The sequence below is a fragment of the Sciurus carolinensis genome, chromosome 10, assembly GCF_902686445.1.
Source record: "Sciurus carolinensis chromosome 10, mSciCar1.2, whole genome shotgun sequence".
NCBI classification, from domain to species: domain Eukaryota; kingdom Metazoa; phylum Chordata; class Mammalia; order Rodentia; family Sciuridae; genus Sciurus; species Sciurus carolinensis.
The window spans coordinates 26,729,229-26,738,287 of NC_062222.1; positions in this window are offsets into that span (position 1 = coordinate 26,729,229).

Below are 9,059 nucleotides of genomic sequence, written 5' to 3' on the forward strand. Positions count from 1 at the left end.
CCCAGGACTGGATGGATTCTCAACCGAATTCTACCAGACGTTTAAAGAAAAACTAATACCAATCCTCCTCAAATTAGTCCATGAAATAGAAAAGGAGTGAACACCGACAAACTCATTCTATGAAGTCAGTATCACCCTGATACCAAAACCAGGCAAAGACACATCAAGGAAAGAAAACTTCAGACCAATATCCTTAATGAACATAGGTGCAAAAATTCTTTATAAAATACTGGCAAATTGCATACAGAAACACATTAAAAAGATAGTATACCATGACAAATGGGTTTCATCCCAGGGATGCAAAGCTGGGTCAACATATGGAAATCAATACATGTAATTCATCACATAAATAAGAATTGAGGTCAAGAATCACATAATTATCTCAATAGATGCAGAAAAAGCATTTGACAAAGTACAGTACTCATTCATATTTTTTAAAACAATTTTTTTGTAGTTGTAGATGGACAGTGTGTCTTTTTTTAAAATATATTTTTAGTTGTAGTTGGACATGATGCCTTTATTTTTATGTGGTGCTGAGAATCGAACCCAGTGTATCACACGTGCTAAGCAAGCACTCTGCCACTGAGCTATAGCCCCAGCATCCCCCCATTTATCTTCAAAACACTAAAAAACTAGTGATAGAAGGAACTTACCTCAATATTGTAAAGAATATATATGACAAACCCAAGGCCAACATTATACTGCATGGAGAAAAACTGAAAGCATTTTGTTTAAAAATAAGAACAAAAAAGGATGCCCACTTACACCATTTCTATTCAACATAGTCCTTAAAACTCTAGCCAGAGCAATCTGACAAGAGAAGGAAATTAAGGGATACAAATAGGAAAAGAAGAACTCAAATGATCTGTTTGCTGACATAATCCTATATTTAGAAGACCCTCCCCCCCCCAAAAAAAAACAACAACTCCACCAGAAGACTCTTAGAGCTCATAAATTGATTCAGCAAAGTAGCAGGATATAAGATCAACATGCATAAATCAGTCACATTCCTATACTCCAGTGATGAATCTGTTGAAGAAGAAATTAGGAAAACAAATCCATTCACAATAGCCTCAAAAAAGTAAAGTACTTGGGAATCAATCTAACAAAAGAGGTGAAGGACCTCTATAATGAAAACTATAGAATACTAAAGAAAGAAATTAAAGAATACCTTAAAAGATGGAAAGATCTCCCATGTTCTTGAATAGGTAGAGTTGTTATTGTCAAAATGACCATACTACTAAAAGCACTGTACAGATTCAATGCGATCACCATCAAAATTTCAATGATATTCTTCAAAGAGCTAGAAAAAGAAGTTCTGAAATTCATTTGGAAAAATAAGAGACCCAGAATAGCCAAAGTAATCCTTAGTGAGAAAAGTGAAGCAGGAGACCTCACAAAACCAGACCTCAAGTTATACTACAGAACTATAGTAACGAAAGCAGCAAGGTATTGCACCAAACAGACAAGAAACCAATGGAATAGAATTAGAAGACACAGAGACAAATCCACATAAATACAGTTATCTGAACTGGCCAAAGGTGCCAAAAACATACATTTGGAGAAAAGATAGCTTGTTTAACAATGGTGCTGGGAAAACTGGAAATTCATATTTAGAAGAATGAATTTATCCCCTATCTCTTACCCTGCACAAAAGTCAACTCAAAGTGGATCAAAGACCTAGGAATTAGACCAGAACCCCTGCAACTGCTGTAAGAAAATGTAGCCTCAATTCTTTAACATGTTGCTTAGGAACCCACTTCTTTAATAAGACTCCGAAAGTGCCAAAAATAAAATAAAAAATCAATAAGTGGATTGATGTTGAATTAAAAAACTTCTGCACAGCAAAGGAAATGAGTGTGAAGAGAGAGCTTACAGTATGGGAGATCCTTGCCACCTGCTCCTTAGGGCATTAATATCCAGGATATACAAAGAACCCAAAAAACTCAATACCAAAAAATAAAATGACACAATTAATAAATGGGCAAAAGAACTAAACAGATACTTCTCAGAAAAAGAAATACAAATGGTCAACAAATATACAAAAAAAATGTTCAACATCTCTAGCAATTAGGGAAATGCAAATCAAAATTATATTGAGATTTCATTTCCCTCCAGTCAGAATGGCAATTATCAAGAATATAAATAATAATAAATTTTGGTGAGGATGTGGGGGAAAAGGTTCACTCATACATTATTGGTGGGACTGCAAATTAGAGCAACCACTCTGAAAAGCAGTTTGGGGATTCCTTAAAAAACTAAGAATGGAACCACCATATGACCCAGGTATCTACCTCCTCAGTGTATAGCCAAAAGATTTCAAGTCAATATATTATGGCGATGCAGCCATATCAATGTTTATAGCAGCACAATTCACAATAGCTAAGCTATGAAATCAATTCAGGTGCTCTTCAACAGATGAATGGATAAAGAAAATGTGGTGTATGTACACAATAGAATATTACTCAGTCATAAAGAAGAATGACATTATGGCATCTGTGGTATATGGATGAACTGGAGACTATCGTGCTAAGCAAAATAAGCCAATCCCAGAAAGCCAAAGGTTGATGTTTTCTCTGTTATGCAGACACTAATCAATAATAAGGGGGGATTAAAAAAATAGAGGGGCTGGAGTTGTGCCACAGTGGTAGAGCCTTTGCCTTGCATGTGTGAAGTACTGGGTTTGATTCTCAGCACCATATAAAAATAAATAAATAAAATAAAGGTTAATCAACATCTAAAAATCTTTTTTCTTTTTTTTAATTAAAATCTTTTTTACTTTTTACAGACACATTTTGATTCATTGTACATAAATGGGGTACAAGTTTTCATTTCTATGGTTGTACACAATGTAGATTCACACCATTCATGTAATCATACATACACATGGGGTAATACCGTCTATTTCATTCTACTTTCTGTCCCTCACCCTCTCCACCCCATTTTCCTCTACACCATCCAAAGTTCCTCCATTCTTCTTTTTCCCCCAGCACTCCCCACTCATTACATATTATCATGCACTTATCAGAGAAAACATTCAGCCTTTGGTTTTTTGTACTTGGCCTATTTCAGTTAGCATGATATTTTCCAACTTCATCCATTTACCAGCAAATGCCATAATTTTATTCTTCTTTATGACTGAGTAATATTCCATTGTGTGTGTGTGTGTGTATGTGTGTGTGTGTGTATATGTATCACAGTTTCTTTATCCATTCATCAATCGAAGGGTTGGTTCCACAATCTAGATATTAAAAAAGAAATAAAGGGGAGGGAATTTCATCAAAATAGAGGAAAGATCAGTGGAGTAGACAGGGAATTGAGGAGGAGGAAGAAGAGACAGGAATGTGGCACAGAGGGACCTGTCATCGTGTGAGTCCGCAGGACAATAACTGAAAGAAAAAAAAGTATGCTATATAGGGACTGAAGAGGGATTGGTGGAGTGAGGGCGAGGAGGAGGGACGGGCAGGGGAGAAGTGCAGGTACTGAACGGAAGCAGGCTGTGTTCCATGCTTTGTGATAATGTCGGGTGTATCTGGTGTTGTACATAAATAACTAACTAAATAAATAAAAATGTCGACTGTGGGGACTGGCCAATGAGATTTAGGTAGAAGCATATACATAAAACCAAAATGAAGACAATACTCAAGATAAAGTTGGAAGAAAATATTTTCGTTTCCCTTGCTAAATATTTGTATTTTGTTGATTCGGAAAAAATGTTCCGAATACAGAAAAATGATGTGAATAGTATAATAAATGCCCACGTCCCCATCTCTTAAAATTAACAAAAATTATCATGTCATCAAATGTGCTGCTAGTTTTTAAGAATATTGAGTAATAAAATCCCACACTTGAACATTACAGATGGAGCACCCGTCAGGCTGTGCTCCTTTCCTCTCCCATAGGCAAACTCTCTTTCATGATTTTGCTGTGTGTCCTTTCATTCTGTGTTTTCTAATCATTTCAACATATATGTATACATAAAAATATATCACATTGTTTCATTTTTCTAAAATTTACATTAATGGATGCTTAACTATCTGTATGTCTTCTTTCTCATCTTGCTTTTTAAACCATAAACTATATTTTAAAAATCGGTTCATGCTAAATTGGTTCATTCTTCTAAACCATTGGTTCTTAACAGGGGATATCAAGAAATACCTGGGAAAGTTTCTGGTTGTCATGGTGGGTGGGTTGTGCTATCGGGGTCTAGTGGATACCAGCCAGGGATACTGTTAAATATCCTACACTGCACAGGCCAATCCCACAACAAAGGATTTTCTGACCCAAAATATTAATAGTGCCAAAGTTAAGAAACACTGATCTAAACCAGTGAGTCTCAAAGTGTGGTCCTGACCAGCAGCATGAGGCTTACCTGGGAACTCCTCAGAATGTACATTTTGGTAGGGGCCAGGGGTATAGCTTAGTTGACAGTGTGAGGTCATGGGTTCAATCCCTAGCAACACACACACACACACACACACACACACACAAAGTAAATTTTTGGGCTCTGTCTCTGACCCAATGAATCAGAAATTTAGGAGGTGACACACAACAATCCATGATTCAACAAACATTCCAGGTGATTCTGATGCATATTAAAGTGAGAACCACTGATTTAAACTATTGACTAGCGTTTGGGTTAGTTTCTATTACTACAACAAAATAATTGAGATAATAAACTTAAAAGGAGGGAAGGTTAATTTTGGCTTATGCTTTCAGAGGTTTCAGCCGTGGTTGCTTGGCACTGTTGCTTTGGACCTGTGATGGAATAGTATGTCATGGCAGGAGTGCATGGTGAAGGTCTATTCACCCCATGGTGACCTGGAAGCAAAAAGAGAGACAGGAAGGGGCTGAGCTCCCAATATTCCCTCCAAGGGCACACGCCCACTGACCTACTTTCCTTCAACTAGGCCCCACCTCTCAAAGATTCCACCACCTTCCAACAACACCAAGTTGAAGACCAATCTTTTAACACATGGGCCTTTGGGGGACATTCTAGATCCAAACAATAGCCATATCCTATTGCACAGAAATACCCCATTTATTTACCTTATTGACTATTTCACATTTATTATGAAAAACAATGTTTTTTGCATTATGGATTCTCCTTTGTCCTTTGCCTGTTTATACTATACCATATAATGTAGCTCTTAATAAACTAAAATGCATATATATATATATATTTTAAATTTTTTATTATTTTAGGTTTTTGGTTTTTTTTTTTTTTTTTTTTTTTTTTGGTATTGGGACTTGAACCCAATGGCTTGGCCCTTTCTATTTATTTATTTATTATTTCGAGACTGTGTCTTGCTAAATTGCTGAGGCTAGCCTTGAACTTACCATCCTCCTGCCTCATCCATCTCACAAGTCACTGGGATTATAGGCATACACCACTGTGCCTGGTTAAGGTGATTATTTTAATAATAAACATACATCTGTTGAATATTTACTATATGCTTGCCCTTATTCTAAGTATTTTTTATCTATTAATTACTTGTAACAACTCCAGGAAGTAGTTGCCAATATGATTCAATTTCACAGATGAGAAACTAAGTAGTTAAGTAATTATCTCAAGGTCATGGGACTCATAAATATCTGGCTGAGCCAGGATTTGAATCCAGGCTATCTGGGACTGAAGCCTGTTTCTTCAATGAGTCATACTCCCAAAAAAATAGGCTACACTGTCTTGGCTTAATGGCCAGAATGTAGGATAAAGGATTACATGTCCAAACTTCAGACAAAAAAATGAATATGGGAACAGGAGAGAAAGGTGCAGGAGATGGAATCTAATCTGAACTTGACCTGTTTCTATCAAGCACAGGATCCTTTTAAAATACTGAAGGCACCTGCTTCAGCCATGTACCCAGGCATCTAGATCACTAAGATGTAAATCTCCACATGCAATTTAGAGGACTCTGGCTACTCAATATACATATTCCAAACATCAGGACTTGGAATCAGGTTGCTTTCTTGTCTAAGCAGATGAAATATAGATGCTAACAGCTTAATAGCATTAAAAAAGAAGAAAAGAAAAACCTTAATGTTGGCTTTTAGGTTTTAATTTTTCTTAAAATTTTTTTTTTTTTTTTTTTTTTTTTTTTTTTTTTTTTTTTTTTTATTTTTTCTTTTTTTTTTTTTTTTGCAGTGCACATGCTAGGCAAGCCCTCTACCACCGAGCTAAATTCCCACCCTGGTTTTAATTTTTCTTGAGTGTCACTTTCTATTCTGACATGGTATGAAAGGCTTATCTCATTCCAAGCTATTTATGGATCACTTTCTGGAAATCTACAGGATTGTTAGGAGGACAAAGTGTACACGGGCTAAACAGTGACACAGCAGGGGAGGTCAGATAACCTGAAGAGTCTAAAATGTAACAGATACCAAAGGAGAAAATGCTTCTGGCAGCTTCAGATTCACATCCTTCTGGGTCTTGTGTGCAGTACGGTGCCTGCCTGTCCCCCTTGATGTACCACTATTGCAGATCTGGCCAGTGGGAACCCCCTCAAGATAGCTCCCATATCTTCTTGACAAGTTCCCATTATTTTTTAAGGACTTTGCTACTAAAACCAAGGGAGAGAGGGTTTATTGCTTTTAGGCTTTCTCAATGGACAGTTAGTTACATATGTACACATACACATATGTATATTTATGATTATCTGTAAATCCGCCTACACATCTGTGAAAACATGACTTCCCATGATCCCCATAATTCTAATTCAGTCTCTGAGGTTCCTTTCTGATTTTCCCTTTCCTTCCTAGTAAATGGTTTCTCCAATTTCTTAAATGTATTTAGTTGTTCATTCAGTCGATTTATCTATTTCTTCCATGTAACCAATCTCCAACACACTGGTTGTCCCCTGTGCCAGCCACCTCCCCTCTCCACATCTCAGTACCCGGTGTTCTTGCCGCTGTGGCTCTTCGTGGCCACTCCCTTGCTCCTTCACTTCTCGGTTGCCCCCACGCTCTTGGCTCCTACTTGGTATGAGAACACTGCTTCGTAAAGGGGGAACTACTCGCATTTCAAATGGCGCAGTTCTTCATTGTGCAGGATGCTGCGGAACCTAGGAAGTTTAACATCCCTGCTCCACCTCTAACTGACAGTAGTCTTTCCCGTGGTGAGTATGAAAAAACGCCCACTCCAGCCCTTTCTGAATGTGTCCCACTGCCTTGATACTAAATGTGACCTTTGGACCGGAAACTTGAGCATCACCTGAGAGCTTGTTAGAAATATGAAAGGTAGACCCCCTGTAAACCTGGAGAGCCAGAAGCTGCATTTAAAGAAGATCTCAGGGAGTCTGTAAACACATGAAAGTTTGAGAGTGAGGGACAGACCACCTGTTGAAAACCATTTCCCTTGCAAAACTCTTCCACCTGTACAACAGGAGGCATGCACAAAAATATGCTACCTACGTAATACAGACCCACCTGTGATTGAAAATCACTAACTCAGAGCACTTCTGCAGGATTAAACCAGTCGAATGGGAGATAAGTTCAAGACAACAAGATTATGTGAACTCCTCAAAGCATCCTTGCCCATAGCCAATTACCTAGGTATGGATGTCAATAAGTTTGCCTTTTCATTTAAATAAGTTCATGCGGCAACTGAAAGAGCCCTAAGAAGACAGAGTTGGGCCAGATTATAAAAAGTTTACAGGCCTAGGGATGCATAATGTGAACAGATAGTCCCAGGTAGTGGGGTCTGAGAATGGGTCACCCAAGTGCCAAAATGTTGATACCTGCAGCCTTTTAGCTAGCCATATGAAACCTGAGATGACCGCTGGTCACCTCTAATCTTAAACAACTTTGTGCATTGACCTAGTATGCTGGCGATCATTTTCTATGTATGCCTCATTGAGAAAAAGATTAGGAATGACCGCTGTCAGCAATGGGAAACCAAACCACCGAATGTATGTCTGTCTTTAAAATTGAAATAAAATGCATATAACCTAAGATTTACCATCATATCCATTTTCAAGTATGTGGTTCAGTTTTGTTTAGTACATCCAAACTCTTTTGTAAATAATCTGAAGAATTCTTTTTGCCTGTCGAAATTAAAGTTTTATATACATTAAGCAACATCTCACCATCTCTCCATCCTGCTACGGGCAATCACCACTTAACTTTCTGCCTCTATGATGTGATGACTCTAACGACCTCATATATGTGGACTCCCACAGTATCTGTCTTTTTGTGACTGGCTCATTTCACTTACTGTGTTCTCAGAGTTTATCCATGTTGCAACATGTATCAGCATTGCTTTCTTTTTTAGGTTGAATATATTCCACTGTGTGTATATTCCACATTTTGTTCATCCATTCAGCTGCTGACAGACATATATATTGCTTCTACCTTTTGGCTATTGTGAATCATGATGCCATAAACACTGGTGTGCAAATATCTTTGGTGTTCCTCCTTTCCATTCTTTTGGTTATATATCCAGAGGTAGACTTCTGTATCATATGGTGCTATGGTATGACCACGTTTCCCCACGTTCATGTGTTGGAAATGAAATCTTCTATGCAACAATGTTGAGGAGTGGACCCTTAAGAGGTGATCAGGTCATGAGGAGTTCTCAAGGATGGATCAATATTGTTACTGAAAAGCGAGTTTGTGAGCTGGGATGTAGCTCAGGGGCAAAGCACGAGCCTCGCATTTGGGAAGCCCTGGGTTCAATCCCCAGTTCCAAAAAAGAAAAGACAAAAAAAAAAAAAAAAAAAAAAAAAAAACCTCAAATCCAAGAACCCCACCAAAAAAAAAAAAAAAGAAAAAAGAAAGAAAGAAAAAAGTGGGTTTGTTATCATGAGTGGGTTTGGCCCTCTCTTGTGTGCTTCCTCTCCTCTCCACTCCCTTCTCCTAACCTCCCCTTCCCCCTCCCACCCCCCCCCACTCTCTTTCTCTCTTGCCTTTCTGTCTTCTACCATGAGATGATACAGATAGGGACCACTTGATCTTGGACTTCCTAGCCTCCAGAACCTTGAGCAAATAAATCTCTGTGCTTCATAAATTACCCAGTCTCAGGTATTCCATTATAGAAGCACAAAACAAAATGAGACATATGA